Raw genomic sequence first — 6,638 nt, 5'->3', positions numbered from 1 at the left:
CCCATTAGAACTGAGGTCCTTGGTGATCCCACACCTCTGGGTTCCTAAGCACCCTAAGACAGCCCCTGCCCAAGAATCACCGTGAGGTGCTGGCCTGCAGGGCCATCCTTTGTATTCGCAGCCAAACCCTTTCTGGGAACTCTCTCCAACCCCCCGAATGATGAAAGGTCTTGGGCTTTTGCCAGGGGACTGTGGTTCAGTCCTCCTCTTCCTTCTCAGAGGTGGAGGTGAGCTGAGCACCCCAGCACTCTGCTCAGAGCCGTGTTGGCGTGTGCATGGCGTGGCCCAAGGGCAGCGTGTCCTGGCCAGCATTTCTCCAAACACTCCGTCCAGGATCAAACCACAGGTCCAGCTGCGGGGCTTGGAAGCCGTAGCTGTTTACATGCTGGGGGAGAGAGCCCATCTGAGGTGCCCCAGCACGGAGGGCGGTGCTGGGACAAGTCAGGGAGGTACCTGAGAGGGTCATGGCAAAGAAGGCATACAAGAAGGTGTGAGGACAAGTAGGAGGGCCGCGGATGAACGGGAAGGCTGCTTTCTCACCGGTGGGGAGTCTGGGAAGCAACTGTGGGTAGTTGCGTGCGAAGTGGGGGAGGGGTGGTTTACTCTGTAGCAGAGTCGGGTCCCTGGTTTCTCTGAAGGCGTGTGGGAGCAGTGTGTGTGCTGGCAGGAGAATGTGAGGTGAGGTATGGGCCTGAGGCCTTCCCAGGGCAGAGAGGGCCCAGCCTCACCCCCTCCCCCGCTGCACCCCGGAACTGTCCTTTCCAGCTTCGTCCTCGTCAGCTTTCCAGGCCAGTCTCCCTGGTCTGTCATCCTTACCCTTCTTCCTCCAGGCCCTCTGCCCTCCTAACATCCTCCGGGGCACCCCAGGGTGCCTGGAGCTCACAAAGTTCTGTTTGGGCCAGGTAGCCTCGGCATGGTGGTGGGTTTCCTGCTGCGAGACAGAGCAGCTGGAACCGTCCCTGGACCCAACAGATAGAGCAAACCCCAACTTCCTAAGATTGGCTGGGGCTGCTGTGACCCCCCCCCCCAACCCATCCCTACCTTCCGCACCACCTGGGAGGGGTCAGGAGCAGCCAGGAGTCCTGCTCTAAGGCCAGTCCCTAGGCTGGTTCCTACCCTCCATCACTTCTCCAGTATTCTTGCCATTAGGTATCACTAAAAAATATGTGACTCTGCCCCTCATGTGCCAGGCACGCATTGAACCCTCAGGACAACCTCAGGTAACAGAAGTGAGTGGCCACAGTCCACAGATGGGGAAATGGGAGGCGGGAGAGGGGAGAGCTGCCTTCATCACCCTCCCACCTCCCTCCCCAAACACACACACCTTTTCCCACTCCAATCGAATCCAGTCTTCTTTCGGCTCATCCTTAGGGGGTGGGCGCAGGAGGAGGGAGCTGGAGAACTTGGGTTCAGTGCCCTGAGCTTCACGGGGATTGGGGCTCCCTCCCCGGCCCCCCTTCACCCTGACTTAACTGCCCTCCCCCATCCTCAGAAGTGAGAATAATCTTAGTTTTTGTCTGTTTGCCGAACTCACTCACATCCACTTTTGGCTCTACATTGGCCCCGTTTTGCTCTTGAGGAAGCCGAGAGTGAGAGGTGACTTGATTTTTCAAGGTCATTCAGAGGAGCTGAGAGCACAGCCTGACCCCTCATCTAAGGCCAAATCTGCATCCTAATCTAAGGTCTCAAACAGCTGGATGTGGCCAGGTTTCTGCAGAAACCTCAGGCTCCCAATGCTTTGTAGGGAGGGACAGAGTTACGTGGCCAACCTAGGGGACGGCCACACACTCCCACCTTGGGGAACAGTCCTGGATGAAAGGCCCCGAGGTCAGCCTGGGCCAGGGAGGAGACTGCCAGGTGAGCCTCCATCCTCGGCCCCCAGTCTCCCCTCAGGCCGCCCCTCACAGCTGCTCTCCAGCCTGTAGGTTCATAAAACATCTTCATCTGCAGGGGCCCTGATTGTCCCTCTGCCCCTATGCGCGTCACCCACAGACAGGGAGGGGCCCAGCCGTGCTGCTGTGATTCTGATCAAAGCTCCCGTCCCACAGAGGCCGCCTCCTCTCTCTCCCTCTTTCTCCTTCCTTTTCCCACCTCTTTCAGTTTCTTATTCCAGCCTCTCTTCTGCTGAGTCCGAAACAAGTATTCCTTTGAGAGACCTTCAAGGGTGTGGGTTCAGGAAAGAGAAAGTGAATGTTGGGGAGGATTTAGAGGTCCCACGTCTGCTCAGGAAATGGCCAGACGCATTTCTCCCCCCCCCCCCCACTTCTGGCTCCTTGGTTTTCTCGTTACTTCTCTCCCTCTCTTCTTCTGGCTCTTTGGGAGCACCCAGGACACGGATGCTGGAGGCCCTTATCTCCTGATGTCAGATACTCATTCCCTGCTCTCTTGCTCTCATTCTCTCTCTCTCACACACACACACCCCACCACCACCACCAGCACCAGCACCCCCACCTTCACATCTCCAAGCCCCTCAAACAGAACCAAGTGCTTGGCTTCCTGGACAAAGCTGGAGGAGGCAGGCAGGCAAGGCCGGTCCCCTTCCGGTCAGCATCCTCCCGTCGACGGCAGCCTTTCTCCTTCTCTCGAGAAGCAGCAAAGCCCAAGCCCCAGCTGCGGAGAGATTTGGAGCAAGGGCTGGGTCTGGTGGGCGGCGGGAAGCAGGGCTTTGTGTTGGGGGAACAGGGAGGTCGGGGGTAGGGGGCCCTGGTTCCTCCGCATCTGTGCCCGGTGGCAGCCGGCCAGGCTGTGGAGCGAAGCGCTGCCTGCGGCTCCCCCGGGGAAATGCGATTTCCCCTTGAGTGAAGCGGACTGTGCAGTGTGGAAATTGGCTCTTTTCTGAGCGAGTGGCGGCTGTTCTGGGCTGGGGCCCGCGGGAGGCCGTGCTGGCCCCCGGAGTGAGCCGGGAGCAGCCATGTGCTGAGAACTCATTAGGGATAAATCAAACCGTCACCAGCATGAAGCCAACACCCGTCCCCCACTGCGCCTCCTGGTCCCCCACCTCGGAGACCCCCCCCCCGGCCCCCCTCTCCTCCTCCCCAGCCAAGGCATGCTCCCCCAGGGGAACGGGAGCCCAGGCCCACATGCGTGCACACAATCACACACCCAGCCCACCTGCTGCCCCACCTCGGCCTTGAATGAGAGCCCCGTTCATTTACAAATAAATCTTTTTGTTTGTTTTAAGTGTGTTTGCTTTTGTACAGGGAGGGGGCGACGGGTCGTTTCACTAACAGCCCAGGCCCGGCTCCAGCCTGCACTGGGAACTCCTTCCGTACACCCCACTCTCCCACTGCCCCCTTCTCACCCCCTGCTCCTGCCTCCAGGGAGCCCTGGGTGGAGGTGCCCAGCTGTGCACAACATTGGTTCCCACCCCCACACACCCCCTGGGGAGAGGAGCGCATCCCGGCAGGCCCGGCCACAGAGCATCCCCCGAAGATCCCTCTGGTCCAGTCCACCCACACACCCCCCAGGGATCTCACTGCAGCGGGAAAGACACTGTCCATGAACGGATGAGCTTGATGTGAATGGAAACCCATATCCCCACCAAAGGGATGGAGGAAAAGACAGAGGAGAGGGTAAGAAAGAAGAAAGAGGGGCAAGGCTTCTTGGCCGAGATGAGGACTGAGGTCTTTCTGTTGAAAGTGCAGCCACACCCTCCCCAGAATCACCCTCTTTGCTGATGACGAGGATAAGGGCCGGCTCGCAGAAGTTACTGTTAGTTACTGTCATTGTAACACCTCGGTTTACCCCCCGGGAGACAGTGGTGAGTGCTATGGCCGAGGCCCCAGTGTGGGGCTTTGTCCACCACCCCCCACTTCCCCATTGACAACCCCAGAGAACTCCTCTGCTTCCTCGGCTGCAAAGTGCCTGGCTCGGGCCAAAATGACGTCCAGCCCCAACGCTGTGATTCAACAGTCACCTGGGTCAGTAGAAGGCATTACGGGACTCATCTGACCGGTTCGGGTATGAAGCCCTCTTTCTCCCAGATTCCCCAGTAATTTTCCATCAGGCAAACACCATATTTCCACACATGGAATCTGGTCCCTGTTTGGTGACTTCTGGTGCCCCACCCATCCAGGGCACTCAGGCTTTGCCTCGGCTGGCTGGCTGAGCTAAAGCCAGGCTTTAGAGGCCTCCAGGCTGGGGCAGAAACCAGCGCGAAGTACGCCAGCCACAGCTGATACAGGGAAAGTCTGCGTGGCCCTGGCGTACACTGGTCCATTCATCCATTTGGAAGTCACGCGACGCGCCAGCCCCTGACAGGCACCTAGAAGGAAACAGTATGAGCCTAATAGGATTACCAACCCCAAATAAAACCAAAAGCTCTCAGAGCGTAGAATTAAGATTTTTAGCAAAGGCGCTATAGAAGAAGATGGGAAAGAGACAGAGGCCAAAAGGGAGGCGATGTAAAGTGCTGCCGGGTTTGGGTGAGATTTGCTGAATCCCTCCTGGCCCTCCCCAGCCTTTCACGAGCATCCACATCTCCAAGAACAACCAACTGTACGCCCTAAACCTCAGGCCTGCAAGCTGGAGCTCTCTTCCTGGAAACAGGCTACTGTCCTGCGTTTCTGTGTCCCAGGAAGGGATCAGGAGGGTACAAGGCAAGAAGACTCACAATGTAAGCGCCCCCTCCCAGACACACTGTCACCCCATCGCAGCCACTGCCTGCCGGCCTGGCCAACTGGAACACGAAGGCTCGGGTCTTTCTCTGAGATCCATGTTCGTTCCTGCGGTGGGATAAGGAGTTGAGGGGGCGCTCAGGGGTTCAAAACAGACCCAAAGCTCCCCTTCCTGCAGTCCTGGCTGGTTCCTCTTCTCCCTATCTCAGTAACCTCCTGCCCCAGGCTGGGGTCCCCCTGGATCCCTGACCACAGGTCCAAGGATCTGGAGGGAAGAGAGGAGGAAGAGGGTCCTGAGTGGAGATGGTGGGGAAAGAGGCCCAGGAGAGGCTCCGTCTCCTGGGTTCTTCCTCCCTGGAAGCTCTGGCTCAGGGTGGTGACAGTGACACAGGCCTTGGGGACAGGCCTCACCTCCACGATCCCTTCCCCCATGCACATGTCCAGCAAATGTCTACTCGGAGGGTGGAGGGAAGGCCTTTAGGAGCTGAAACACCGTGATGGGGGGGAGGAGAAGGAGTCATAGGAGGGGGAGCAGGTGCCTTCTCCCGGCAGCCAGCCCGGGGTAGGGGTGGAGTGGGGGTGGCTGAGACCCAGGCCAAGGCTCGGGGCCCATCTGAGCATGTCGCCTGCTAAGGAGGGAGCGGTGGCGGGGGAGGGGAGGGCGGGGAGGTGAATAAATAATAGGAAATAAAACTTCATGAAGCAGAAAATAAAAGGCAGATTATACAGATGTGGCAATTTGAAGGATCATTGCCTCTGTCCTCTTTTTAACTGCTGCATCTGGAGTTTTGAAGCAGCTTATCCTCTCCCTCCCTCTGCTGGGTCCCCGCCTGGCTGGAGGCCCCCCTGGGGCCAAGGCACTCGTGGGGACAGCACCTCAAACACCCAGCCGGTGGCACTTCCTAGCATCACGCGCCGCCATCCAGGCTCAGATGGCCTGCGGGGCTGGGGCACTTGGTGGGGGGGGGGGGTCCGGGGAGGAGCCCCGGGGTGAGGAGTGCTGGGGCTGGGAGAAAGCGGAGTGAGGGTGATGATGGGGTCGGTTATGGGGAGTGAGGATGGGAAGGGAAGGAGCCTGGATGGTCAGGAACAGGGTGGGGATTGGGGTGGGGCCGGATGAAGAGGAACCCTGGCATAAGGGGCTTTGGATGAGGTGTGGCTGGAGGGAGAGCTAAAACAGTATCCTCGTGTAGGCAGCTTCTCACTCGTCTTCATCAAAATTCATTTGTTAAGCCTCAATTTGACACCGTGCCAGGTGCTATATAAACAGACATGGTCCCTGCCCTGAAGGAATTTCCAGGCTAAGACACACACACACTGACATTTTGTTTATTTTATTTTAAATATTAATGTATTCCCCACCTTGTTCCAGAGAGGATTTGAGACAGCTCACAGGAAATGCATGCCACGAATGAGTAAAACACAAACAAGAAATAAAGCATCGGGACCACAGAAAACGTGTACTGGGCAGTGGAGTCGGTCCGGAGCAGCTTCAGCGGAGCTGCAGATCGGCCTTGCACCTCTCGGTGGCGGCCAGGCGAAAGGGCCGTCACCGTCACTTACCAGGACTCCTTTGCTGAGCGAGGGAGTCAGCACCTCCCTGTGCGGTACCTCTTCCCCACCCTGTTCCTGTCACCCCCGCGGGGGACAAAGATCGGAACACCTGACACCCAAGGTGAGGCAAAGGCCCAACTGGCTCAGATCTGCTCCCAATCCTGGTGTGTCGTCTTTCAAAGCAATGGACGACCTGTCACAGAATCGTTCATAGAAACGGGGGAGTCAGACGGGGACGGCTTCAGTGGAGATGACACTGAGTTCAGTCTCACGTGTAATAAGTAACATGTGTACAGGAATTTACCATTTCCAGGAGGATTTATTGAGAGGCCACATCCTGTAGACACTTACAACTCTGGGTCTGAGATTCAGAGCAAAGATCAGGGCTGACAACTTAGATCTGGAGGCTTTTCTCAGAAGCTCTCCTGACGGCCTGCAGTCAGCCCGGCGAAATCTCTGAGACTACAC

This window comes from Camelus dromedarius, chromosome 33 (genome assembly GCF_036321535.1).
Source record: "Camelus dromedarius isolate mCamDro1 chromosome 33, mCamDro1.pat, whole genome shotgun sequence".
NCBI classification, from domain to species: domain Eukaryota; kingdom Metazoa; phylum Chordata; class Mammalia; order Artiodactyla; family Camelidae; genus Camelus; species Camelus dromedarius.
The sequence above is the reverse complement of the archived record's forward strand: the minus strand, read 5'-3'. Positions refer to the sequence as shown.